The sequence below is a fragment of the Anomaloglossus baeobatrachus genome, chromosome 4, assembly GCF_048569485.1.
Source record: "Anomaloglossus baeobatrachus isolate aAnoBae1 chromosome 4, aAnoBae1.hap1, whole genome shotgun sequence".
NCBI lineage: Eukaryota > Metazoa > Chordata > Amphibia > Anura > Aromobatidae > Anomaloglossus > Anomaloglossus baeobatrachus.
The window spans coordinates 323,945,733-323,972,128 of NC_134356.1; positions in this window are offsets into that span (position 1 = coordinate 323,945,733).

A 26,396-nucleotide genomic window follows, 5' to 3' on the forward strand; every position below is an offset into this window, starting at 1 on the left:
TCCATTTGGAAATGTAGTATATAGCTCTCCTGATCAATTATGTTCCTTACCTCATGAGCAGGGCAATACAGTAATAATAATAATTTATTCATTTATATAGCGTTATTAATTCCATAGCGCTGTATGTCTTTGGGTGCGGGAGGAAATCGGAGTACCCGGAGAAAACCCACGCAAACACGGGGAGAACATACAAACTCCTTGCAGATGGTGTCCTTGGTGAGAATTGAACCCAGGACCTGGGGAGGAGTTTTCTGTCGCATGTGTCATGGCACATGCAACAGAAATCAGAGGAGTAGGGTGAAAGCGGCCGGCGCGCTGCTGTGCGCGCGGCCATCTTGGATTTCTGGGAGGGCATCAGGGGGGGCACTTTGGCGACACCGGGGGACCGGAGGGGACCGGGGAGGAGATTTATCATGTTTGTTCATGCCAGATGGGAGATAAATAATTTTTTTACCGGCGCTGTCATTTACTGTAACGTGATCATCGTTGTACGGTGTATACCTGTGATCACGTGAGTGGGGACCGGAAAAACCGTCCTGAATCATGATCTCCAGGGTCTCAGCTAGCCCTGAAACCCAAGAGATTTTCTGACGCTGGGGGGCGTTATTCACTTATTTCTGCCTGCTGTTTAAAAACGGCAGATCAGAATAAGGCTACATTAACACGACCGATCCGTTTTTGCAGTCTGCAAAAAAACAGTCCGTTTTTTTTCACGGGTGCATCCGTGTGGCATCCGTTTCCGTTCCGTAGACGGTCCGTATGTCATCTGTTTGTCATCCGTGTGCCTTCCGTTTTTTTTGTGTACTGCAAAAAACTGAAGGAGGGTAAATGCATAAATTTACCCAGGATCCATAGCTTCATCCTACATGAGGCGGTCACATGTTCACTCCAGTGCCATTTTCTACTGCTTTTCACAGCGTAGAGCGCTCTGGTGATTTTCTTGTGCTTGTGCACTTCATATCAGTCTTTTCTGTCATTATAATGGCAGAAAGACACATAATGTCCCACTCTCCTGCATTTTGTAATTTTGCACCCTTTGGTGCCTTTCATGTGGCACTAAGGGGTGCTTAGCTTTGTATTTAGCCAAAAAAATGAAAAAAAAAATGACGTAGGGTTCCCCCTATTTTTGTAGCCAGCTAGGTTAAAGCAGACGACTGCAGCCTGCAGACCACAGCTGGCAGCCTCACCTTGGCTGGTAATCCAAAACTGAGGGCACCCCACGCTGTTATTTTAAATTAAATAAATAATTTAAAAAAAAAACACGTAGGGGTTAGGGGTCCCCCCAAAATTGGATCACCAGCCAAGGTAAAGCAGACAGCTGGGGTCTGATATTCTCAGACTAGGGAGGTTCATGGTTATTGGACTCTCCCCAGCCTAAAAATAGCAGGCCGCAGCCGCCCCAGAAGTGGCGCATCCATTAGATGTGCCAATCCTGGTGCTTTGCCCCAGCTCATCCCGCGCCCTGGTGCGGTGGCAAATGGGGTAATATATGGGGTTAATACCAGATGTGTAATGTCACCTGGCATCAAGCCCTGGGGTTGGTGAGGACAGGCGTCTATCAGATACCCGACATCACCAACCCAGTCAGTAATAAAAAAAAATAGACGACAAACACATTTTTATTTGAAAAAATACTCCCCAATACATTCCCTCTTTAACCAATTTATTAGAAAGAAAAACAAATCCAGGTCTGGTGTAATCCAAGGGGTTGCCATGACGATCCATACTGTCCCATTCAATGAAGAGTAGGATGTTCCCCATTGGCTGGGAGAGCAGTGCAGTGACCTGAGCTAACATCAATGGGTCAGCCCAGGTCACTGCAGGGCATGACAAGTGCTGCTGTCAGCAAGGTACATTACCTGCGCTGATCTCCTGCACTGCTGACAGCCTCTGTCACTGAGTTCAACGACCGCCGCCTTCACAGTCAAGTATCGCGAGAGGCCCGTGACGTCACCGCTAGTCAGTCTTGGGTCGGAAGCGACAGAAGGTGATGTGACAAGCGGCGGCCATGGAGGACAGTGACAGCGCTGAGGTCGGGACTTCATCACCGCAGGTAAGCCGAGCGGGACCATGTGTGCAGAGTGCCAGGATGACGGACGTGTGTGTGTGTGTGTGTGTGTGTGTGTGTATGTATGTATGTATGTGTACATGCCGCGTGCAGGAGGGGGCGGAGCGAGCTGGGCGGGGAAGTGTGGGCTTCCTGCACGTAACTAGGATAAACATCGGGTTACTAACCAAAGCGCTTTGCTTGGATACTCGATGTTTATCTTGGTTACCAGCTTCTGGCAGGCTGCCAGCGATGGCTCCTGCACGCTGTAGCTGTAAAAAGCCCTGCTTTTTGCTGCTAGAACCGTTCTCGAACGTATCTAGAACTATCGAGCTTTAGCAAAAAGCTCGAGTTCTAGTTCTATCTAGAACACCCCCCAAAATCACTCGAACCGCGAACTGGAGAACCACGAACCGCGCTCAACTCTAGCCTCCACCTGACTGCAGTTCATAATCATTACCATCTTGAGTGGGAAATGCTCATGTTCGATAGCTTGTGGCACATTAAAGAAGTGTTCTCTTCATGGATGAATCCCGGTATTCACTGTAGAGGGTAGAAGGCAAACTACATCTGAGGCATTGAGGACTTTCCTGATGTCAATATAGTAAATCAAGTGGCCCATTTAGGGTGTGGAGTTATGGTATGGGCAGGCAAATGTTATGGTTAACAAACACAGGTGCAGTTTATTGATGCCATTTTGAGTGCACAGAGAGAAACCATGACTATATCCTGAGGCCCATTGTTGTGCCATTGATCCACAACCATCACCTCATGATAATGCACAGCCACATGTTGCAAAGATCTGTACACAATTACTGGCAGCTGAAAATATCCCAGTTTTTCCATGGCCAGCATAATCACCGGACATTCCATAAATATTGTAGAGATGAGCGAAATCGAACTGTAAAGTTAAGGGTCTGTACAAACACCAGGTGACCGGGTTGCGGACCCGAACTCAGACTTTTTCCTCTAAGTCCAGTTCCTGTCCAAGTTTAATCACCTGGATAATTTATAAAAAGAAAGCAAAATGGTTAAAGTAGTACATACCAGTCTCCGCCCATGTGGCTGTCACACTGCTTCTGGGTCAGCTCATTACATCTCATACATATTCACTAATTCCCTCACCCACCATCTGTGACAACATCTGTGATTTGCTGCAGTAAAACTGCTGATGTTCCTGTGTCTCTGCATGGTTGCCCTCAAGGAGGCTGTCTGAGTCCCCTAATGGAGTGTAAAAATAAATAAATAAATACCATGACATAGAGTACCCTGTATATTGATATGCAGTGCTGATAAATCAGATGGCTACAGGCTGCAGCCCCCAGCTGTGTGCTTTATCTTTGCTGTGCATCAAAATATGAGGGACACCATATGACTTTTTTAAAATTAGTTAAATAAATAATTATTTTTAAAAATGTGCATTCCCACCAATTTTGATACTCATCTGAGATAAAGCTGATAGCTGGGGGCTGGCATTCTCAAGTTGGGATGAACCAAGGTCATTGGGCCCCGAGCCTAACAATAGCAGCCCGCAGATGCAGTGGCAATTGGGGTAATATAAGTGGTTAATGACAGTTGTGTTATGTCAAAAATCACAGCTGCCACTAAACCCTGGATTAGTAATGGGTAGGGGTCTATGAGAACACCCCTTAGTAACCCTGTAAGTAAAAAAATATACACAATCACACGAAAATACTTTATTTAAAAAAACATCCTCTTTCTCCAATTTATTAGCCCCCAAATCATCCAGGTCTAATGTAATCCACACCACGACGTCCCACAATGAGCCTAGCTCTGCTGTATACGTAAGTTGCAGCTTGCAGGCACATTAGAGATCCTGACCACTCGCTGCGGCTTCAGGCAGACACTGACTGAGACCTAGCTGGGATCGGTGACATCACTGAGTTTACCTGTGGCCACAGCTAGAGGTTCCCTTGATACCCCACCTGTAAACTCATTGAACTCAATGAGACCTGCATCTCCTGCACAAAAAAGTGTTTTTTTTTGCCAAGATATGCAGATTTGGTGCTAAAATCTATACATCAGCTGATGCAGTTTTGATGCATTTTTTTGTCAAGAGATGCATATTTGGTACAGGAATTTGGTGTATAAATTGCAGTACCAGATTTGCATCTCCTTGCAGAAAACATCACAAAAACAGCTGTTTTGTTGCCATTTTGGTGCAGTTTTGTTTTTTACAGGAAATGGAAATTTGGTGCAGACATTTTTGCACCCAATATACATCTCCTGGAAGAAAAGTGGACCTAGTTGTGTTTTTTTGCCAGGAGATGCAGATTTGATGCTGAAATTTATACACCAAATTCCTGCACCTAATCTGCATCTTCCGGTAAAAAAAAATGCATCAGCAGTTTTGATGAGTTTTTTTTATTGCCAGGAGATGCAGATTTGGTGCAGGTATTTGGTGAACAAATTTTAGAAACAAGTCTGCATTTTTTGGCAAAAATATGTGGTTTTCTGCTTGGAGATACAGGTCTCTTTGAGTTCAATGAGTTTACCTATGATCACAGGTGGGATACCATAGGAACTGCCACCTGTGACCACAGGTAAAGACAGTGTCGTCACCACTTACAGCTGACGCTCAGTCTGTGTCTGCCTGAAGGCGCAGCAGGTAGTCATGTTCTCTAATGTGCCCGCACACTGCGACTTCAGTAAGTAGCAGAGTCGGGATCGTTGTGGGACGTCATGGTGTGGATTACCTGGTTGTTTTGGGGGATAATAAAGTGGAGAAACAGGGTGTTTTTTAACAATGGATTTTGGTGTGTTTTGTGTTTATTTTCCTTTTACTTACAGGATTAGTAATGAGGGGTGTCTCATAAATTCTTCCCCATTACTAATCCAGAGCTTAATAGCAACTGTGATTTTTGACAAATTGCAGCTGCCATTAAACCCTAACTGTATATAATCCCAAGTGCCATCATACCAGGGCAAATGGGATGAGCTGGGTAAAGTGCCAGCATTGTTGCATATAATGGATGCTAAAAGTGTGGGGCTGCTGCAGGCTGCTATTTTTAGGCTGGGTGGGCCAAAAACCATGGATCTCCCCGCCTGAGAGTACCAGCCCCCAGCTGTCAGCTTTATCTTGGCTGGGTATCAAACGTGGGGGAACACAAATAGTTTTTTAAAATTATTTAATTAAATAATTTAAAAAAGCAACATTAGTTCCCTCATATTTTGATACACAGCCAAGATAACACACATGGCTGTGGCCTCAGTATGTAGCCATCTGCTTTATTTGCACTGGGTATCATTATACGGGGTACCCTACATAATTTTTTTTATTTATTTATTTTTACACCATAATAGGGACGCAGACAGCATGTGTGAGTCCAATCAATAACAGACATTGTCACGCAGGGTGGGAGTGCGGTCTGAGTGCAGCCAATCACAGATGCCGCGACTGATGGTGGTCAATATATATGAGAGCTAATGATCGGACCCAGAAGAGATATTACAACCATGAGGAAGGGCAGTAAGTATAACTGTCCTGTTTGCCTCCTTATTTTCTTTTTTTGCAGCCCCCTTATCCCTTACTAACACCATTTTATAACACATAAGTTCAGGTCCCTTAGACTTTAGGGTTTGAAGTCTGGGGTAAAGTTCTGCTGCCGAACCCGATTCTTTTTTTAGTCTGTGCTGGTTCGGCGAACTCAAATACGCTCGGTTTTACTTATCACTACTCACCCATTGAGAATGTTTGGGATGCTTTGGATGACTGTATATAACATTGTGTTTAAGTTCCTTCCAATATTTAGCAATTTTGCATAGCCAATGAAGAGAAGTGGACAAACATTTCACAGGCCACAATCACCAAACTGATCAACCCTCTGCAAAGGAGATCTCTGAGGTAGATGGATTTTCTCAGCAAATAAGTGCTCACTAACACAGATTTAGACCTAAAATGTGAGCAATATGTGAGAAAAAAAGGCCTTTTTAGTACATAGAAATAGTATTAAGGGTACTTTACACACTGCGACATCGATAGCTATTGCTAGCAATGTCGCATGCGATTGCACCCGCCCCGTCATTGTAACGATATGGGATGCTCGCTGCTGTAGCAAACATTATCGCTACGGCAGCGTCACACGCACATACCTTGTCAGTGACGTCGCTATGACCACCGAACAGCCCCTCCCTCAAGGGGGAGGTGCGTACGGCGTCATAGCAACGTCACTGCGACGTCACTGAGCGGCCAGCCAATAGAGGGGCGGAGATGAGTCAGACGTAACATCCCGCCCACCTCCTTCCTTCCGCATTGCCGGGGGATGCAGGTGAAGAGATGGTCAGCGCTCCTGCGGTGTCACACATAGCTATGTATGGTGCCACAGGAGCGACGAACAACATCGTAACCGTGGCAGCAGCGATATTAAGGAAATGAACGTCGTGTCAACGATCACCATTTTTGAACGATTTTGTGATCGTTGATCGTCGCTCATTGGTGTTACACGCTGCGATGTCGGTAACGGCGCTGAATGTCCGTCACTAACAACGTGACCCCGACGATATATCGGTAGCGATATCACAGTGTGTAAAGCACCCTGAAGATCTTACAGTTCAGCTCACGAAAAATGGGAGCAAAGACAAAAGTGTGATATATTTCTTTTTTTATGTCAGTGGTAAAAACTTGAATTGCTGTTCGCACAACATCTGAATGCATTAGCCTGTATAAAATCTATTTAATATACTTTTTTAACTTCTGATAATTTAAGTGTCTTTTCTAACTATACACATACAGTTAGGTCCAGAAATATTAGGACAAACCACTATTTTTTATTTAAAATAAATCAACTGATATGCCAATGAAGTGTAGACTTTTAGGTTTAATTAAAGGAATTGAACAAAAAGGTCCTGTAAAACGTTTAGGAATTGCAACAATTTTTCTACAAAATCTCCTCATTCGAAGGGCTCAAAAGTAATTGGACAAAATTGCTTAATCATAGATAAAATGTTCATATTTAATAATTTGTACAGAATTCTTTGTAGGCAATGGTTGCCTGAAGTCTGGAAGCCTTGAACGTCATCAATAATGTGGTTCCTTTGTGATGCTTTGCCAGGCCTTTACTGCAGCTAACTATAGTTGTTGCTTGTTTCTGGGTCTCTGCATTAAGGTTTATCTGAAGTATGTGAAATTCATGCTCGATGGGGTTGAGATCTGGTGATTGAGAATATTCCATTTCTTTGCCTTATAAAACTCCTGGGTTGCTTTCACAGTTTGTTTTGGGTCATTGTACATCTGTACTGTGAAGCACCATCCAATCATCCTTGCTGCATTTGGTTACATCTGAGCAAAACGTATAGTCCTGTATAGTGTTGAGCCACCCCCCTACTCTTCGAGTTCGGTTCGTCGAACGGCGGCTTAGTTCGGCGAACATTCGACGAACGTTCGACGAACACCTTCGAACCCCGTTGAAGACAATGGGAGGCAAACACAAACTCATACAAACACATTATACATGTACACATACAGTTAATAAACATTGCCATTACACTTACAGGTCCCCGCGATGCGTCCAGCACTTTGTCTCCCGCCGCTTTTCCTTCTGATCATTGCTGCGCCCTCCCGGTAACCAGCACTGATGATAGGATCTTCTGTGAGGTCTTCATAGCATGTGACCAGTCACGTGGGAATTATCTCATTGGCTACAGACTGGTCACATGGCTAGATGTGATGCTAGGTCCTGTCAGGGCATCTCTTTGGTACAATGTGCTCGTTTGAGCATCTCCTTGTACCGGCGAGATGCTTGGGCACATGCTTGGCTCCCCGTTCCTGCATGTGGGTGCTCTTTACAGAGTCAGCCCACATGCAAGAACTGGATGCCACAGCCGTTGAATAACACAGATCACTGTTGGTATAGTAACCCGCCTGTCAGGTTGCTATTTCAAGGGTGGCAGCGGTGACGTCACCACTAGAGATGAGCGAACCGGTCCCGGTTCGGCTCGAGGTCTGTTCGCCGAACGGAGGCCCCGTTCGAGTTCGGTTCGTCGAACGTTCGACGAACTGAACTCGAACCGCATAGGAAACAATGGCAGGCAATCACAAACACATAAAAACACCTAGAAAACACCTTCAAAGGTGTCCAAAAGGTGACAAACAACTCACAACAAAACACAAACACATGGGAAAGTGACAAGGACATGTACTCATGCGAAAACAAAAGAGCTGAACAAGGAAAAAGAGGAGGAGACACAGATATCGGCATGGCACGCCCTTCTAAAATCATGTAAAACACCGCAAGGTGACTCCAAGCGGAGTCTCCCTTTTTTCCATAAATTGGGACACACAGACACTCACCCCTTCAGTGGCAGCACTTGTGCCCCAGTTGTACACTTCACAGGTAGATTTGCATCAATCACATTCAAAAATACGCCATAATTAACCGTCCCCAGGATGACACCGGGGTAGGTAAAAGTCTTTGCTGAACCATGACTTGTTCATCTTGGCTCCTTTTAAAAACAATGTAAGCAAGGGTTACTCCAAGCGGAATCTCCCTTTTTTCCAAAAATTGGGCCCCACACACACCCACCCCTTCAGTGGCAGCAGTTGTGCCCCAGTTGTACACTTCACAGCTAGATTTGCATCAAGCACATTCAAAAATACGCTATTCTTAACCGTCCCCAGGATGACACCGGGGTAGGTAGCAAAGTCTTTCCTGATCCCAGATCTGTTCATCTAGGATCATTTTTAAAAACACAGCAAGCAAGGGTTACTCCAAGCGGAGTCTCCCTTTTTTCCAAAAATTGGGCCCCACACACACCCACCCCTTCAGTGGCAGCAGTTGTGCCCCAGTTGTACACTTCACAGCTAGATTTGCATCAAGCACATTCAAAAATACGCTATTCTTAACCGTCCCCAGGATGACACCGGGGTAGGTAGCAAAGTCTTTCCTGATCCCAGATCTGTTCATCTAGGATCATTTTTAAAAACACAGAAAGCAAGGGTTACTCCAAGCGGAGTCTCCCTTTTTTCCAAAAATTGGGCCCCACACACACCCACCCCTTCAGTGGCAGCAGTTGTGCCCCAGTTGTACACTTCACAGGTAGATTTGCATCAAGCACATTCAAAAATACGCCATAATTAACTGTCCCCAGGATGACACCGGGGTAGGTAGCAAAGTCTTTCCTGATCCCAGATCTGTTCATCTAGGATCATTTTTAAAAACACAGCAAGCAAGGGTTACTCCAAGCGGAGTCTCCCTTTTTTCCAAAAATTGGGCCCCACACACACCCACCCTTTCAGTGGCAGCAGTTGTGCCCCAGTTGTACACTTCACAGCTAGATTTGCATCAAGCACATTCAAAAATACGCTATTCTTAACCGTCCCCAGGATGACACCGGGGTAGGTAGCAAAGTCTTTCCTGATCCCAGATCTGTTCATCTAGGATCATTTTTAAAAACACAGCAAGCAAGGGTTACTCTAAGCGGAGTCTCCCTTTTTTCCAAAAATTGGGCCCCACACACACCCACCCCTTCAGTGGCAGCAGTTGTGCCCCAGTTGTACACTTCACAGCTAGATTTGCATCAAGCACATTCAAAAATACGCCATACTTAACCGTCCCCAGGATGACACCGGGGTAGGTAGCAAAGTCTTTCCTGATCCCAGATCTGTTCATCTAGGATCATTTTTAAAAACACAGCAAGCAAGGGTTACTCCAAGCGGAGTCTCCCTTTTTTCCAAAAATTGGGCCCCACACACACCCACCCCTTCAGTGGCAGCAGTTGTGCCCCAGTTGTACACTTCACAGCTAGATTTGCATCAAGCACATTCAAAAATACGCTATTCTTAACCGTCCCCAGGATGACACCGGGGTAGGTAGCAAAGTCTTTCCTGATCCCAGATCTGTTCATCTAGGATCATTTTTAAAAACACAGAAAGCAAGGGTTACTCCAAGCGGAGTCTCCCTTTTTTCCAAAAATTGGGCCCCACACACACCCACCCCTTCAGTGGCAGCAGTTGTGCCCCAGTTGTACACTTCACAGGTAGATTTGCATCAAGCACATTCAAAAATACGCCATAATTAACTGTCCCCAGGATGACACCGGGGTAGGTAGCAAAGTCTTTCCTGATCCCAGATCTGTTCATCTAGGATCATTTTTAAAAACACAGCAAGCAAGGGTTACTCCAAGCGGAGTCTCCCTTTTTTCCAAAAATTGGGCCCCACACACACCCACCCTTTCAGTGGCAGCAGTTGTGCCCCAGTTGTACACTTCACAGCTAGATTTGCATCAAGCACATTCAAAAATACGCTATTCTTAACCGTCCCCAGGATGACACCGGGGTAGGTAGCAAAGTCTTTCCTGATCCCAGAGCTGTTCATATAGGATCATTTTTAAAAACACAGCAAGCAAGGGTTACTCCAAGCGGAGTCTCCCTTTTTTCCAAAAATTGGGCCCCACACACACCCACCCCTTCAGTGGCAGCAGTTGTGCCCCAGTTGTACACTTCACAGGTAGATTTGCATCAAGCACATTCAAAAATACGCCATAATTAACTGTCCCCAGGATGACACCGGGATAGGTAAAAGTCTTTGCTGAACCATGACTTGTTCATCTTGGCTCCTTTTAAAAACAATGTAAGCAAAGGTTACTCCAAGCGGAGTCTCCCTTTCTTCCAAAAATTGGGCCCCACACACACCCACCCCTTCAGTGGCAGCAGTTGTACCCCAGTTGTACACTTCACAGCTAGATTTGCATCAAGCACATTCAAAAATACGCCATACTTAACCGTCCCCAGGATGACACCGGGGTATGTAGCAAAGTCTTTCCTGATCCCAGATCTGTTCATCTAGGATCATTTTTAAAAACACAGCAAGCAAGGGTTACTCCAAGCGGAGTCTCCCATTTTTCCAAAAATTGGGCCCCACACACACCCACCCCTTCAGTGGCAGCAGTTGTGCCCCAGTTGTACACTTCACAGCTAGATTTGCATCTAGCACATTCAAAAATACGCTATTCTTAACCGTCCCCAGGATGACACCGGGGTAGGTAGCAAAGTCTTTCCTGATCCCAGCTCTGTTCATCTTGGCTCCTTTTAAAAAACACAGCAAGCAAGGGTTACTCCAAGCGGAGTCTCCCTTTTTTCCAAAAAATTGGGCCCCACACAGACCCACCTCTTCAGTGGCAGCAGTTGTGTCCCAGTTGTACACTTCACAGCTAGATTTGCATCAAGCACATTCAAAAATATGCCATAATTAACCGTCCCCAGAATGACACCGGGGTAGGTGAAAGTCTTTGCTGAACCATGACTTGTTCATCTTGGCTCCTTTTAAAAACAATGTAAGCAAGGGTTACTCCAAGCGGAGTCTCCATTTTTTCCAAAAATTGGGCCCCACACACACCCACCCCTTCAGTGGCAGCAGTTGTGCCCCAGTTGTACACTTTACAGCTAGATTTGCATCAAGCACATTCAAAAATATGCCATAATTAACCGTCCCCAGGATGACACCGGGGTAGGTAAAAGTCTTTGCTGAACCATGACTTGTTCATCTTGGCTCCTTTTAAAAATAATGTAAGCAAGGGTTACTCCAAGCGGAGTCTCCCTTTTTTCCAAAAATTGGGCCCCACACACACCCACCCCTTCAGTGGCAGCAGTTGTGCCCCAGTTGTACACTTCACAGCTAGATTTGCATCAAGCACATTCAAAAATATGCTATTCTTAACCGTCCCCAGGATGACACCGGGGTAGGTAGCAAAGTCTTTCCTGATCCCAGCTCTGTTCATCTTGGCTCCTTTTAAAAAACACAGCAAGCAAGGGTTACTCCAAGCGGAGTCTCCCTTTTTTCCAAAAAATTGGGCCCCACACAGACCCACCTCTTCAGTGGCAGCAGTTGTGTCCCAGTTGTACACTTCACAGCTAGATTTGCATCAAGCACATTCAAAAATATGCCATAATTAACCGTCCCCAGGATGACACCGGGGTAGGTAAAAGTCTTTGCTGAACCATGACTTGTTCATCTTGGCTCCTTTTAAAAACAATGTAAGCAAGGGTTACTCCAAGCGGAGTCTCCCTTTTTTCCAAAAATTGGGCCCCACACACACCCACCCCTTCAGTGGCAGCAGTTGTGCCCCAGTTGTACACTTCACAGCTAGATTTGCATCAAGCACATTCAAAAATATGCTATTCTTAACCGTCCCCAGGATGACACCGGGGTAGGTAGCAAAGTCTTTCCTGATCCCAGCTCTGTTCATCTTGGCTCCTTTTAAAAAACACAGCAAGCAAGGGTTACTCCAAGCGGACTCTCCCTTTTTTCCAAAAATTGGGCCCCACACACACCCACCCCTTCAGTGGCAGCAGTTGTGCCCCAGTTGTACACTTCACAGCTAGATTTGCATCAAGCACATTCAAAAATACGCCATACTTAACCGTCCCCAGGATGACACCGGGGTAGGTAGCAAAGTCTTTCCTGATCCCAGATCTGTTCATCTAGGATCATTTTTAAAAACACAGCAAGCAAGGGTTACTCCAAGCGGAGTCTCCCTTTTTTCCAAAAATTGGGCCCCACACACACCCACCCCTTCAGTGGCAGCAGTTGTGCCCCAGTTGTACACTTCACAGCTAGATTTGCATCAAGCACATTCAAAAATACGCTATTCTTAACCGTCCCCAGGATGACACCGGGGTAGGTAGCAAAGTCTTTCCTGATCCCAGATCTGTTCATCTAGGATCAATTTTAAAAACACAGAAAGCAAGGGTTACTCCAAGCGGAGTCTCCCTTTTTTCCAAAAATTGGGCCCCACACACACCCACCCCTTCAGTGGCAGCAGTTGTGCCCCAGTTGTACACTTCACAGGTAGATTTGCATCAAGCACATTCAAAAATACGCCATAATTAACTGTCCCCAGGATGACACCGGGGTAGGTAGCAAAGTCTTTCCTGATCCCAGATCTGTTCATCTAGGATCATTTTTAAAAACACAGCAAGCAAGGGTTACTCCAAGCGGAGTCTCCCTTTTTTCCAAAAATTGGGCCCCACACACACCCACCCTTTCAGTGGCAGCAGTTGTGCCCCAGTTGTACACTTCATAGCTAGATTTGCATCAAGCACATTCAAAAATACGCTATTCTTAACCGTCCCCAGGATGACACCGGGGTAGGTAGCAAAGTCTTTCCTGATCTCAGATCTGTTCATCTAGGATCATTTTTAAAAACACAGCAAGCAAGGGTTACTCCAAGCGGAGTCTCCCTTTTTTCCAAAAATTGGGCCCCACACACACCCACCCCTTCAGTGGCAGCAGTTGTGCCCCAGTTGTACACTTCACAGCTAGATTTGCATCAAGCACATTCAAAAATTTGCTATTCTTAACCGTCCCCAGGATGACACCGGGGTATGTAGCAAAGTCTTTCCTGATCCCAGATCTGTTCATCTAGGATCATTTTTTAAAACACAGAAAGCAAGGGTTACTCCAAGCGGAGTCTCCCTTTTTTCCAAAAATTGGGCCCCACACACACCCACCCCTTCAGTGGCAGCAGTTGTGCCCCAGTTGTACACTTCACAGGTAGATTTGCATCAAGCACATTCAAAAATACGCCATAATTAACTGTCCCCAGGATGACACCGGGGTAGGTAGCAAAGTCTTTCCTGATCCCAGATCTGTTCATCTAGGATCATTTTTAAAAACACAGCAAGCAAGGGTTACTCCAAGCGGAGTCTCCCTTTTTTCCAAAAATTGGGCCCCACACACACCCACCCTTTCAGTGGCAGCAGTTGTGCCCCAGTTGTACACTTCACAGCTAGATTTGCATCAAGCACATTCAAAAATACGCTATTCTTAACCGTCCCCAGGATGACACCGGGGTAGGTAGCAAAGTCTTTCCTGATCCCAGATCTGTTCATCTAGGATCATTTTTAAAAACACAGCAAGCAAGGGTTACTCCAAGCGGAGTCTCCCTTTTTTCCAAAAATTGGGCCCCACACACACCCACCCCTTCAGTGGCAGCAGTTGTGCCCCAGTTGTACACTTCACAGGTAGATTTGCATCAAGCACATTCAAAAATACGCCATAATTAACTGTCCCCAGGATGACACCGGGATAGGTAAAAGTCTTTGCTGAACCATGACTTGTTCATCTTGGCTCCTTTTAAAAACAATGTAAGCAAAGGTTACTTCAAGCGGAGTCTCCCTTTCTTCCAAAAATTGGGCCCCACACACACCCACCCCTTCAGTGGCAGCAGTTGTACCCCAGTTGTACACTTCACAGCTAGATTTGCATCAAGCACATTCAAAAATACGCCATACTTAACCGTCCCCAGGATGACACCGGGGTATGTAGCAAAGTCTTTCCTGATCCCAGATCTGTTCATCTAGGATCATTTTTAAAAACACAGCAAGCAAGGGTTACTCCAAGCGGAGTCTCCCATTTTTCCAAAAATTGGGCCCCACACACACCCACCCCTTCAGTGGCAGCAGTTGTGCCCCAGTTGTACACTTCACAGCTAGATTTGCATCTAGCACCTTCAAAAATACGCTATTCTTAACCGTCCCCAGGATGACACCGGGGTAGGTAGCAAAGTCTTTCCTGATCCCAGCTCTGTTCATCTTGGCTCCTTTTAAAAAACACAGCAAGCAAGGGTTACTCCAAGCGGAGTCTCCCTTTTTTCCAAAAAATTGGGCCCCACACAGACCCACCTCTTCAGTGGCAGCAGTTGTGTCCCAGTTGTACACTTCACAGCTAGATTTGCATCAAGCACATTCAAAAATATGCCATAATTAACCGTCCCCAGAATGACACCGGGGTAGGTAAAAGTCTTTGCTGAACCATGACTTGTTCATCTTGGCTCCTTTTAAAAACAATGTAAGCAAGGGTTACTCCAAGCGGAGTCTCCCTTTTTTCCAAAAATTGGGCCCCACACACACCCACCCCTTCAGTGGCAGCAGTTGTGCCCCAGTTGTACACTTCACAGCTAGATTTGCATCAAGCACATTCAAAAATATGCCATAATTAACCGTCCCCAGGATGACACCGGGGTAGGTAAAAGTCTTTGCTGAACCATGACTTGTTCATCTTGGCTCCTTTTAAAAACAATGTAAGCAAGGGTTACTCCAAGCGGAGTCTCCCTTTTTTCCAAAAATTGGGCCCCACACACACCCACCCCTTCAGTGGCAGCAGTTGTGCCCCAGTTGTACACTTCACAGCTAGATTTGCATCAAGCACATTCAAAAATATGCCATAATTAACCGTCCCCAGGATGACACCGGGGTAGGTAGCAAAGTCTTTCCTGATCCCAGCTCTGTTCATCTTGGCTCCTTTTAAAAAACACAGCAAGCAAGGGTTACTCCAAGCGGAGTCTCCCTTTTTTCCAAAAAATTGGGCCCCACACACACCCACCCCTTCAGTGGCAGCAGTTGTGCCCCAGTTGTACACTTCACAGCAAGATTTGCATCAAGCATATTCAAAAATACGCCATACTTAACCGTCCCCAGGATGACACCAGGGTAGGTAGCAAAGTCTTTCCTGATCCCAGATCTGTTCATCTAGGATCATTTTTAAAAACACAGCAAGCAAGGGTTACTCCAAGCGGACTCTCCCTTTTTTCCAAAAATTGGGCCCCACACACACCCACCCCTTCAGTGGCAGCAGTTGTGCCCCAGTTGTACACTTCACAGCTAGATTTGCATCAAGCACATTCAAAAATACGCCATACTTAACCGTCCCCAGGATGACACCGGGGTAGGTAGCAAAGTCTTTCCTGATCCCAGATCTGTTCATCTAGGATCATTTTTAAAAACACAGCAAGCAAGGGTTACTCCAAGCGGAGTCTCCCTTTTTTCCAAAAATTGGGCCCCACACACACCCACCCCTTCAGTGGCAGCAGTTGTGCCCCAGTTGTACACTTCACAGCTAGATTTGCATCAAGCACATTCAAAAATACGCTATTCTTAACCGTCCCCAGGATGACACCGGGGTAGGTAGCAAAGTCTTTCCTGATCCCAGATCTGTTCATCTAGGATCATTTTTAAAAACACAGAAAGCAAGGGTTACTCCAAGCGGAGTCTCCCTTTTTTCCAAAAATTGGGCCCCACACACACCCACCCCTTCAGTGGCAGCAGTTGTGCCCCAGTTGTACACTTCACAGGTAGATTTGCATCAAGCACATTCAAAAATACGCCATAATTAACTGTCCCCAGGATGACACCGGGGTAGGTAGCAAAGTCTTTCCTGATCCCAGATCTGTTCATCTAGGATCATTTTTAAAAACACAGCAAGCAAGGGTTACTCCAAGCGGAGTCTCCCTTTTTTCCAAAAATTGGGCCCCACACACACCCACCCTTTCAGTGGCAGCAGTTGTGCCCCAGTTGTACACTTCACAGCTAGATTTGCATCAAGCACATTCAAAAATACGCTATTCTTAACCGTCCCCAGGATGACACCGGGGTAGGTAGCAAAGTCTTTCCTGATCCCAGATCTGTTCATCTAGGATCATTTTTAAAAACACAGCAAGCAAGGGTTACTCCAAGCGGAGTCTCCCTTTTCTCCAAAAATTGGGCCCCACACACACCCACCCCTTCAGTGGCAGCAGTTGTGCCCCAGTTGTACACTTCACAGGTAGATTTGCATCAAGCACATTCAAAAATACACCATAATTAACTGTCCCCAGGATTACACCGGGATAGGTAAAAGTCTTTGCTAAACCATGACTTGTTCATCTTGGCTCCTTTTAAAAATAATGTAAGCAAAGGTTACTCCAAGCGGAGTCTCCCTTTCTTCCAAAAATTGGGCCCCACACACACCCACCCCTTCAGTGGCAGCAGTTGTACCCCAGTTGTACACTTCACAGCTAGATTTGCATCAAGCACATTCAAAAATACGCCATAATTAACCGTCCCCAGAATGACACCGGGGTAGGTAAAAGTCTTTGCTGAACCATGACTTGTTCATCTTGGCTCCTTTTAAAAACAATGTAAGCAAGGGTTACTCCAAGCGGAGTCTCCCTTTTTTCCAAAAATTGGGCCCCACACACACCCACCCCTTCAGTGGCAGCAGTTGTGCCCCAGTTGTACACATTACAGCTAGATTTGCATCAAGCACATTCAAAAATATGCCATAATTAACCGTCCCCAGGATGACACCGGGGTAGGTAAAAGTCTTTGCTGAACCATGACTTGTTCATCTTGGCTCCTTTTAAAAATAATGTAAGCAAGGGTTACTCCAAGCGGAGTCTCCCTTTTTTCCAAAAATTGGGCCCCACACACACCCACCCCTTCAGTGGCAGCAGTTGTGCCCCAGTTGTACACTTCCCAGCTAGATTTGCATCAAGCACATTCAAAAATATGCTATTCTTAACCGTCCCCAGGATGACACCGGGGTAGGTAGCAAAGTCTTTCCTGATCCCAGCTCTGTTCATCTTGGCTCCTTTTAAAAAACACAGCAAGCAAGGGTTACTCCAAGCGGAGTCTCCCTTTTTTCCAAAAAATTGGGCCCCACACAGACCCACCTCTTCAGTGGCAGCAGTTGTGTCCCAGTTGTACACTTCACAGCTAGATTTGCATCAAGCACATTCAAAAATATGCCATAATTAACCGTCCCCAGGATGACACCGGGGTAGGTAAAAGTCTTTGCTGAACCATGACTTGTTCATCTTGGCTCTTTTTAAAAACAATGTAAGCAAGGGTTACTCCAAGTGGAGTCTCCCTTTTTTCCAAAAATTGGGCCCCACACACACCCACCCCTTCAGTGGCAGCAGTTGTGCCCCAGTTGTACACTTCACAGCTAGATTTGCATCAAGCACATTCAAAAATATGCCATAATTAACCGTCCCCAGGATGACACCGGGGTAGGTAAAAGTCTTTGCTGAACCATGACTTGTTCATCTTGGCTCCTTTTAAAAATAATGTAAGCAAGGGTTACTCCAAGCGGAGTCTCCCTTTTTTCCAAAAATTGGGCCCCACACACACCGACCCCTTCAGTGGCAGCAGTTGTGCCCCAGTTGTACACTTCACAGCTAGATTTGCATCAAGCACATTCAAAAATATGCTATTCTTAACCGTCCCCAGGATGACACCGGGGTAGGTAGCAAAGTCTTTCCTGATCCCAGCTCTGTTCATCTTGGCTCCTTTTAAAAAACACAGCAAGCAAGGGTTACTCCAAGCGGAGTCTCCCTTTTTTCCAAAAAATTGGGCCCCACACACACCCACCCCTTCAGTGGCAGCAGTTGTGCCCCAGTTGTACACTTCACAGCAAGATTTGCATCAAGCATATTCAAAAATACGCCATACTTAACCGTCCCCAGGATGACACCGGGGTAGGTAGCAAAGTCTTTCCTGATCCCAGATCTGTTCATCTAGGATCATTTTTAAAAACACAGCAAGCAAGGGTTACTCCAAGCGGACTCTCCCTTTTTTCCAAAAATTGGGCCCCACACACACCCACCCCTTCAGTGGCAGCAGTTGTGCCCCAGTTGTACACTTCACAGCTAGATTTGCATCAAGCACATTCAAAAATACGCTATTCTTAACCGTCCCCAGGATGACACCGGGGTAGGTAGCAAAGTCTTTCCTGATCCCAGATCTGTTCATCTAGGATCATTTTTAAAAACACAGAAAGCAAGGGTTACTCCAAGCGGAGTCTCCCTTTTTTCCAAAATTGGGCCCCACACACACCCACCCCTTCAGTGGCAGCAGTTGTGCCCCAGTTGTACACTTCACAGGTAGATTTGCATCAAGCACATTCAAAAATACGCCATAATTAACTGTCCCCAGGATGACACCGGGGTAGGTAGCAAAGTCTTTCCTGATCCCAGATCTGTTCATCTAGGATCATTTTTAAAAACACAGCAAGCAAGGGTTACTCCAAGCGGAGTCTCCCTTTTTTCCAAAAATTGGGCCCCACACACACCCACCCCTTCAGTGGCAGCAGTTGTGCCCCAGTTGTACACTTCACAGGTAGATTTGCATCAAGCACATTCAAAAATACACCATAATTAACTGTCCCCAGGATGACACCGGGATAGGTAAAAGTCTTTGCTAAACCATGACTTGTTCATCTTGGCTCCTTTTAAAAATAATGTAAGCAAAGGTTACTCCAAGCGGAGTCTCCCTTTCTTCCAAAAATTGGGCCCCACACACACCCACCCCTTCAGTGGCAGCAGTTGTACCCCAGTTGTACACTTCACAGCTAGATTTGCATCAAGCACATTCAAAAATACGCCATAATTAACCGTCCCCAGAATGACACCGGGGTAGGTAAAAGTCTTTGCTGAACCATGACTTGTTCATCTTGGCTCCTTTTAAAAACAATGTAAGCAAGGGTTACTCCAAGCGGAGTCTCCCTTTTTTCCAAAAATTGGGCCCCACACACACCCACCCCTTCAGTGGCAGCAGTTGTGCCCCAGTTGTACACATCACAGCTAGATTTGCATCAAGCACATTCAAAAATATGCCATAATTAACCGTCCCCAGGATGACACCGGGGTAGGTAAAAGTCTTTGCTGAACCATGACTTGTTCATCTTGGCTCCTTTTAAAAATAATGTAAGCAAGGGTTACTCCAAGCGGAGTCTCCCTTTTTTCCAAAAATTGGGCCCCACACACACCCACCCCTTCAGTGGCAGCAGTTGTGCCCCAGTTGTACACTTCACAGCTAGATTTGCATCAAGCACATTCAAAAATATGCTATTCTTAACCGTCCCCAGGATGACACCGGGGTAGGTAGCAAAGTCTTTCCTGATCCCAGCTCTGTTCATCTTGGCTCCTTTTAAAAAACACAGCAAGCAAGGGTTACTCCAAGCGGAGTCTCCCTTTTTTCCAAAAAATTGGGCCCCACACAGACCCACCTCTTCAGTGGCAGCAGTTGTGTCCCAGTTGTACACTTCACAGCTAGATTTGCATCAAGCACATTCAAAAATATGCCATAATTAACCATCCCCAGGATGACACCGGGGTAGGTAAAAGTCTTTGCTGAACCATGACTTGTTCATCTTGGCTCCTTTTAAAAACAATGTAAGCAAGGGTTACTCCAAGCGGAGTCTCCCTTTTTTCCAAAAATTGGGCCCCACACACACCCACCCCTTCAGTGGCAGCAGTTGTGCCCCAGTTGTACACTTCACAGCTAGATTTGCATCAAGCACATTCAAAAATATGCCATAATTAACCGTCCCCAGGATGACACCGGGGTAGGTAAAAGTCTTTGCTGAACCATGACTTGTTCATCTTGGCTCCTTTTAAAAATAATGTAAGCAAGGGTTACTCCAAGCGGAGTCTCCCTTTTTTCCAAAAATTGGGCCCCACACACACCCACCCTTTCAGTGGCAGCAGTTGTGCCCCAGTTGTACACTTCACAGCTAGATTTGCATCAAGCACATTCAAAAATATGCTATTCTTAACCATCCCCAGGATGACACCGGGGTAGGTAGCAAAGTCTTTCCTGATCCCAGCTCTGTTCATCTTGGCTCCTTTTAAAAAACACAGCAAGCAAGGGTTACTCCAAGCGGAGTCTCCCTTTTTTCCAAAAAATTGGGCCCCACACACACCCACCCCTTCAGTGGCAGCAGTTGTGCCCCAGTTGTACACTTCACAGCAAGATTTGCATCAAGCATATTCAAAAATACGCCATACATAACCGTCCCCAGGATGACACCGGGGTAGGTAGCAAAGTCTTTCCTGATACCAGATCTGTTCATCTAGGATCATTTTTAAAAACACAGCAAGCAAGGGTTACTCCAAGCGGACTCTCCCTTTTTTCCAAAAATTGGGCCCCACACACACCCACCCCTTCAGTGGCAGCAGTTGTGCCCCAGTTGTACACTTCACAGCTAGATTTGCATCAAGCACATTCAAAAATACGCTATTCTTAACCGTCCCCAGGATGACACCGGGGTAGGTAGCAAAGTCTTTCCTGATCCCAGATCTGTTCATCTAGGATCATTTTTAAAAACACAGAAAGCAAGGGTTACTCCAAGCGGAGTCTCCCTTTTTTCCAAAAATTGGGCCCCACACACACCCACCCCTTCAGTGGCAGCAGTTGTGCCCCAGTTGTACACTTCACAGGTAGATTTGCATCAAGCACATTCAAAAATACGCCATAATTAACTGTCCCCAGGATGACACCAGGGTAGGTAGCAAAGTCTTTCCTGATCCCAGATCTGTTCATCTAGGATCATTTTTAAAAACACAGCAAGCAAGGGTTACTCCAAGCGGAGTCTCCCTTTTTTCCAAAAATTGGGCCCCACACACACCCACCCTTTCAGTGGCAGCAGTTGTGCCCCAGTTGTACACTTCACAGCTAGATTTGCATCAAGCACATTCAAAAATACGCTATTCTTAACCGTCCCCAGGATGACACCGGGGTAGGTAGCAAAGTCTTTCCTGATCCCAGATCTGTTCATCTAGGATCATTTTTAAAAACACAGCAAGCAAGGGTTACTCCAAGCGAAGTCTCCCTTTTTTCCAAAAATTGGGCCCCACACACACCCACCCCTTCAGTGGCAGCAGTTGTGCCCCAGTTGTACACTTCACAGGTAGATTTGCATCAAGCACATTCAAAAATACGCCATAATTAACTGTCCCCAGGATGACACCGGGGTAGGTAGCAAAGTCTTTCCTGATCCCAGATCTGTTCATCTAGGATCATTTTTAAAAACACAGCAAGCAAGGGTTACTCCAAGCGGAGTCTCCCTTTTTTCCAAAAATTGGGCCCCACACACACCCACCCTTTCAGTGGCAGCAGTTGTGCCCCAGTTGTACACTTCACAGCTAGATTTGCATCAAGCACATTCAAAAATACGCTATTCTTAACCGTCCCCAGGATGACACCGGGGTAGGTAGCAAAGTCTTTCCTGATCCCAGATCTGTTCATCTAGGATCATTTTTAAAAACACAGAAAGCAAGGGTTACTCCAAGCGGAGTCTCCCTTTTTTCCAAAAATTGGGCCCCACACACACCCACCCCTTCAGTGGCAGCAGTTGTGCCCCAGTTGTACACTTCACAGGTAGATTTGCATCAAGCACATTCAAAAATACGCCATAATTAACTGTCCCCAGGATGACACCGGGGTAGGTAGCAAAGTCTTTCCTGATCCCAGATCTGTTCATCTAGGATCATTTTTAAAAACACAGCAAGCAAGGGTTACTCCAAGCGGAGTCTCCCTTTTTTCCAAAAATTGGGCCCCACACACACCCACCCTTTCAGTGGCAGCAGTTGTGCCCCAGTTGTACACTTCACAGCTAGATTTGCATCAAGCACATTCAAAAATTCGCTATTCTTAACCGTCCCCAGGATGACACCGGGCTAGGTAAAAGTCTTTGCTGAACCATGACTTGTTCATCTAGGCTCCTTTTAAAAACAATGTAAGCAACGGTTACTCCAAGCGGAGTCTCCCTTTTTTCCAAAAATTGGGCCCCACACACACCCACCCCTTCAGTGGCAGCAGTTGTGCCCCAGTTGTACACTTCACAGCAAGATTTGCATCAAGCATATTCAAAAATACGCCATACTTAACCGTCCCCAGGATGACACCGGGGTAGGTAGCAAAGTCTTTCCTGATCCCAGATCTGTTCATCTAGGATCATTTTTAAAAACACAGCAAGCAAGGGTTACTCCAAGCGGACTCTCCCTTTTTTCCAAAAATTGGGCCCCACACACACCCACCCCTTCAGTGGCAGCAGTTGTGCCCCAGTTGTACAATTCACAGCTAGATTTGCATCAAGCACATTCAAAAATACGCTATTCTTAACCGTCCCCAGGATGACACCGGGGTAGGTAGCAAAGTCTTTCCTGATCCCAGATCTGTTCATCTAGGATCATTTGTAAAAACACAGAAAGCAAGGGTTACTCCAAGCGGAGTCTCCCTTTTTTCCAAAAATTGGGCCCCACACACACCCACCCCTTCAGTGGCAGCAGTTGTGCCCCAGTTGTACACTTCACAGGTAGATTTGCATCAAGCACATTCAAAAATACGCCATAATTAACTGTCCCCAGGATGACACCAGGGTAGGTAGCAAAGTCTTTCCTGATCCCAGATCTGTTCATCTAGGATCATTTTTAAAAACACAGCAAGCAAGGGTTACTCCAAGCGGAGTCTCCCTTTTTTCCAAAAATTGGGCCCCACACACACCCACCCTTTCAGTGGCAGCAGTTGTGCCCCAGTTGTACACTTCACAGCTAGATTTGCATCAAGCACATTCAAAAATACGCTATTCTTAACCGTCCCCAGGATGACACCGGGGTAGGTAGCAAAGTCTTTCCTGATCCCAGATCTGTTCATCTAGGATCATTTTTAAAAACACAGCAAGCAAGGGTTACTCCAAGCGAAGTCTCCCTTTTTTCCAAAAATTGGGCCCCACACACACCCACCCCTTCAGTGGCAGCAGTTGTGCCCCAGTTGTACACTTCACAGGTAGATTTGCATCAAGCACATTCAAAAATACGCCATAATTAACTGTCCCCAGGATGACACCGGGGTAGGTAGCAAAGTCTTTCCTGATCCCAGATCTGTTCATCTAGGATCATTTTTAAAAACACAGCAAGCAAGGGTTACTCCAAGCGGAGTCTCCCTTTTTTCCAAAAATTGGGCCCCACACACACCCACCCTTTCAGTGGCAGCAGTTGTGCCCCAGTTGTACACTTCACAGCTAGATTTGCATCAAGCACATTCAAAAATACGCTATTCTTAACCGTCCCCAGGATGACACCGGGGTAGGTAGCAAAGTCTTTCCTGATCCCAGATCTGTTCATCTAGGATCATTTTTAAAAACACAGAAAGCAAGGGTTACTCCAAGCGGAGTCTCCCTTTTTTCCAAAAATTGGGCCCCACACACACCCACCCCTTCAGTGGCAGCAGTTGTGCCCCAGTTGTACACTTCACAGGTAGATTTGCATCAAGCACATTCAAAAATACGCCATAATTAACTGTCCCCAGGATGACACCGGGGTAGGTAGCAAAGTCTTTCCTGATCCCAGATCTGTTCATCTAGGATCATTTTTAAAAACACAGCAAGCAAGGGTTACTCCAAGCGGAGTCTCCCTTTTTTCCAAAAATTGGGCCCCACACACACCCATCCTTTCAGTGGCAGCAGTTGTGCCCCAGTTGTACACTTCACAGCTAGATTTGCATCAAGCACATTCAAAAATACGCTATTCTTAACCGTCCCCAGGATGACACCGGGCTAGGTAAAAGTCTTTGCTGAACCATGACTTGTTCATCTAGGCTCCTTTTAAAAACAATGTAAGCAACGGTTACTCCAAGCGGAGTCTCCCTTTTTTCCAAAAATTGGGCCCCACACACACCCACCCCTTCAGTGGCAGCAGTTGTGCCCCAGTTGTACACTTCACAGCAAGATTTGCATCAAGCATATTCAAAAATACGCCATACTTAACCGTCCCCAGGATGACACCGGGGTAGGTAGCAAAGTCTTTCCTGATCCCAGATCTGTTCATCTAGGATCATTTTTAAAAACACAGCAAGCAAGGGTTACTCCAAGCGGACTCTCCCTTTTTTCCAAAAATTGGGCCCCACACACACCCACCCCTTCAGTGGCAGCAGTTGTGCCCCAGTTGTACACTTCACAGCTAGATTTGCATCAAGCACATTCAAAAATACGCTATTCTTAACCGTCCCCAGGATGACACCGGGGTAGGTAGCAAAGTCTTTCCTGATCCCAGATCTGTTCATCTAGGATCATTTTTAAAAACACAGAAAGCAAGGGTTACTCCAAGCGGAGTCTCCCTTTTTTCCAAAAATTGGGCCCCACACACACCCACCCCTTCAGTGGCAGCAGTTGTGCCCCAGTTGTACACTTCACAGGTAGATTTGCATCAAGCACATTCAAAAATACGCCATAATTAACTGTCCCCAGGATGACACCGGGGTAGGTAGCAAAGTCTTTCCTGATCCCAGATCTGTTCATCTAGGATCATTTTTAAAAACACAGCAAGCAAGGGTTACTCCAAGCGGAGTCTCCCTTTTTTCCAAAAATTGGGCCCCACACACACCCACCCTTTCAGTGGCAGCAGTTGTGCCCCAGTTGTACACTTCACAGCTAGATTTGCATCAAGCACATTCAAAAATACGCTATTCTTAACCGTCCCCAGGATGACACCGGGGTAGGTAGCAAAGTTTTTCCTGATCCCAGATCTGTTCATCTAGGATCATTTTTAAAAACACAGCAAGCAAGGGTTACTCCAAGCGGAGTCTCCCTTTTTTCCAAAAATTGGGCCCCACACACACCCACCCCTTCAGTAACAGCAGTTGTGCCCCAGTTGTACACTTCACAGGTAGATTTGCATCAAGCACATTCAAAAATACGCCATAATTAACTGTCCCCAGGATGACACCGGGGTAGGTAGCAAAGTCTTTCCTGATCCCAGATCTGTTCATCTAGGATCATTTTTAAAAACACAGCAAGCAAGGGTTACTCCAAGCGGAGTCTCCCTTTTTTCCAAAAATTGGGCCCCACACACACCCACCCTTTCAGTGGCAGCAGTTGTGCCCCAGTTGTACACTTCACAGCTAGATTTGCATCAAGCACATTCAAAAATACGCTATTCTTAACCGTCCCCAGAATGACACCGGGGTAGGTAGCAAAGTCTTTCCTGATCCCAGATCTGTTCATCTAGGATCATTTTTAAAAACACAGAAAGCAAGGGTTACTCCAAGCGGAGTCTCCCTTTTTTCCAAAAATTGGGCCCCACACACACCCACCCCTTCAGTGGCAGCAGTTGTGCCCCAGTTGTACACTTCACAGGTAGATTTGCATCAAGCACATTCAAAAATACGCCATAATTAACTGTCCCCAGGATGACACCGGGGTAGGTAGCAAAGTCTTTCCTGATCCCAGATCTGTTCATCTAGGATCATTTTTAAAAACACAGCAAGCAAGGGTTACTCCAAGCGGAGTCTCCCTTTTTTCCAAAAATTGGGCCCCACACACACCCACCCTTTCAGTGGCAGCAGTTGTGCCCCAGTTGTACACTTCACAGCTAGATTTGCATCAAGCACATTCAAAAATACGCTATTCTTAACCGTCCCCAGGATGACACCGGGGTAGGTAGCAAAGTCTTTCCTGATCCCAGATCTGTTCATCTAGGATCATTTTTAAAAACACAGCAAGCAAGGGTTACTCCAAGCGGAGTCTCCCTTTTTTCCAAAAATTGGGCCCCACACACACCCACCCCTTCAGTGGCAGCAGTTGTGCCCCAGTTGTACACTTCACAGGTAGATTTGCATCAAGCACATTCAAAAATACGCCATAATTAACTGTCCCCAGGATGACACCGGGGTAGGTAGCAAAGTCTTTCCTGATCCCAGATCTGTTCATCTAGGATCATTTTTAAAAACACAGCAAGCAAGGGTTACTCCAAGCGGAGTCTCCCTTTTTTCCAAAAATTGGGCCCCACACACACC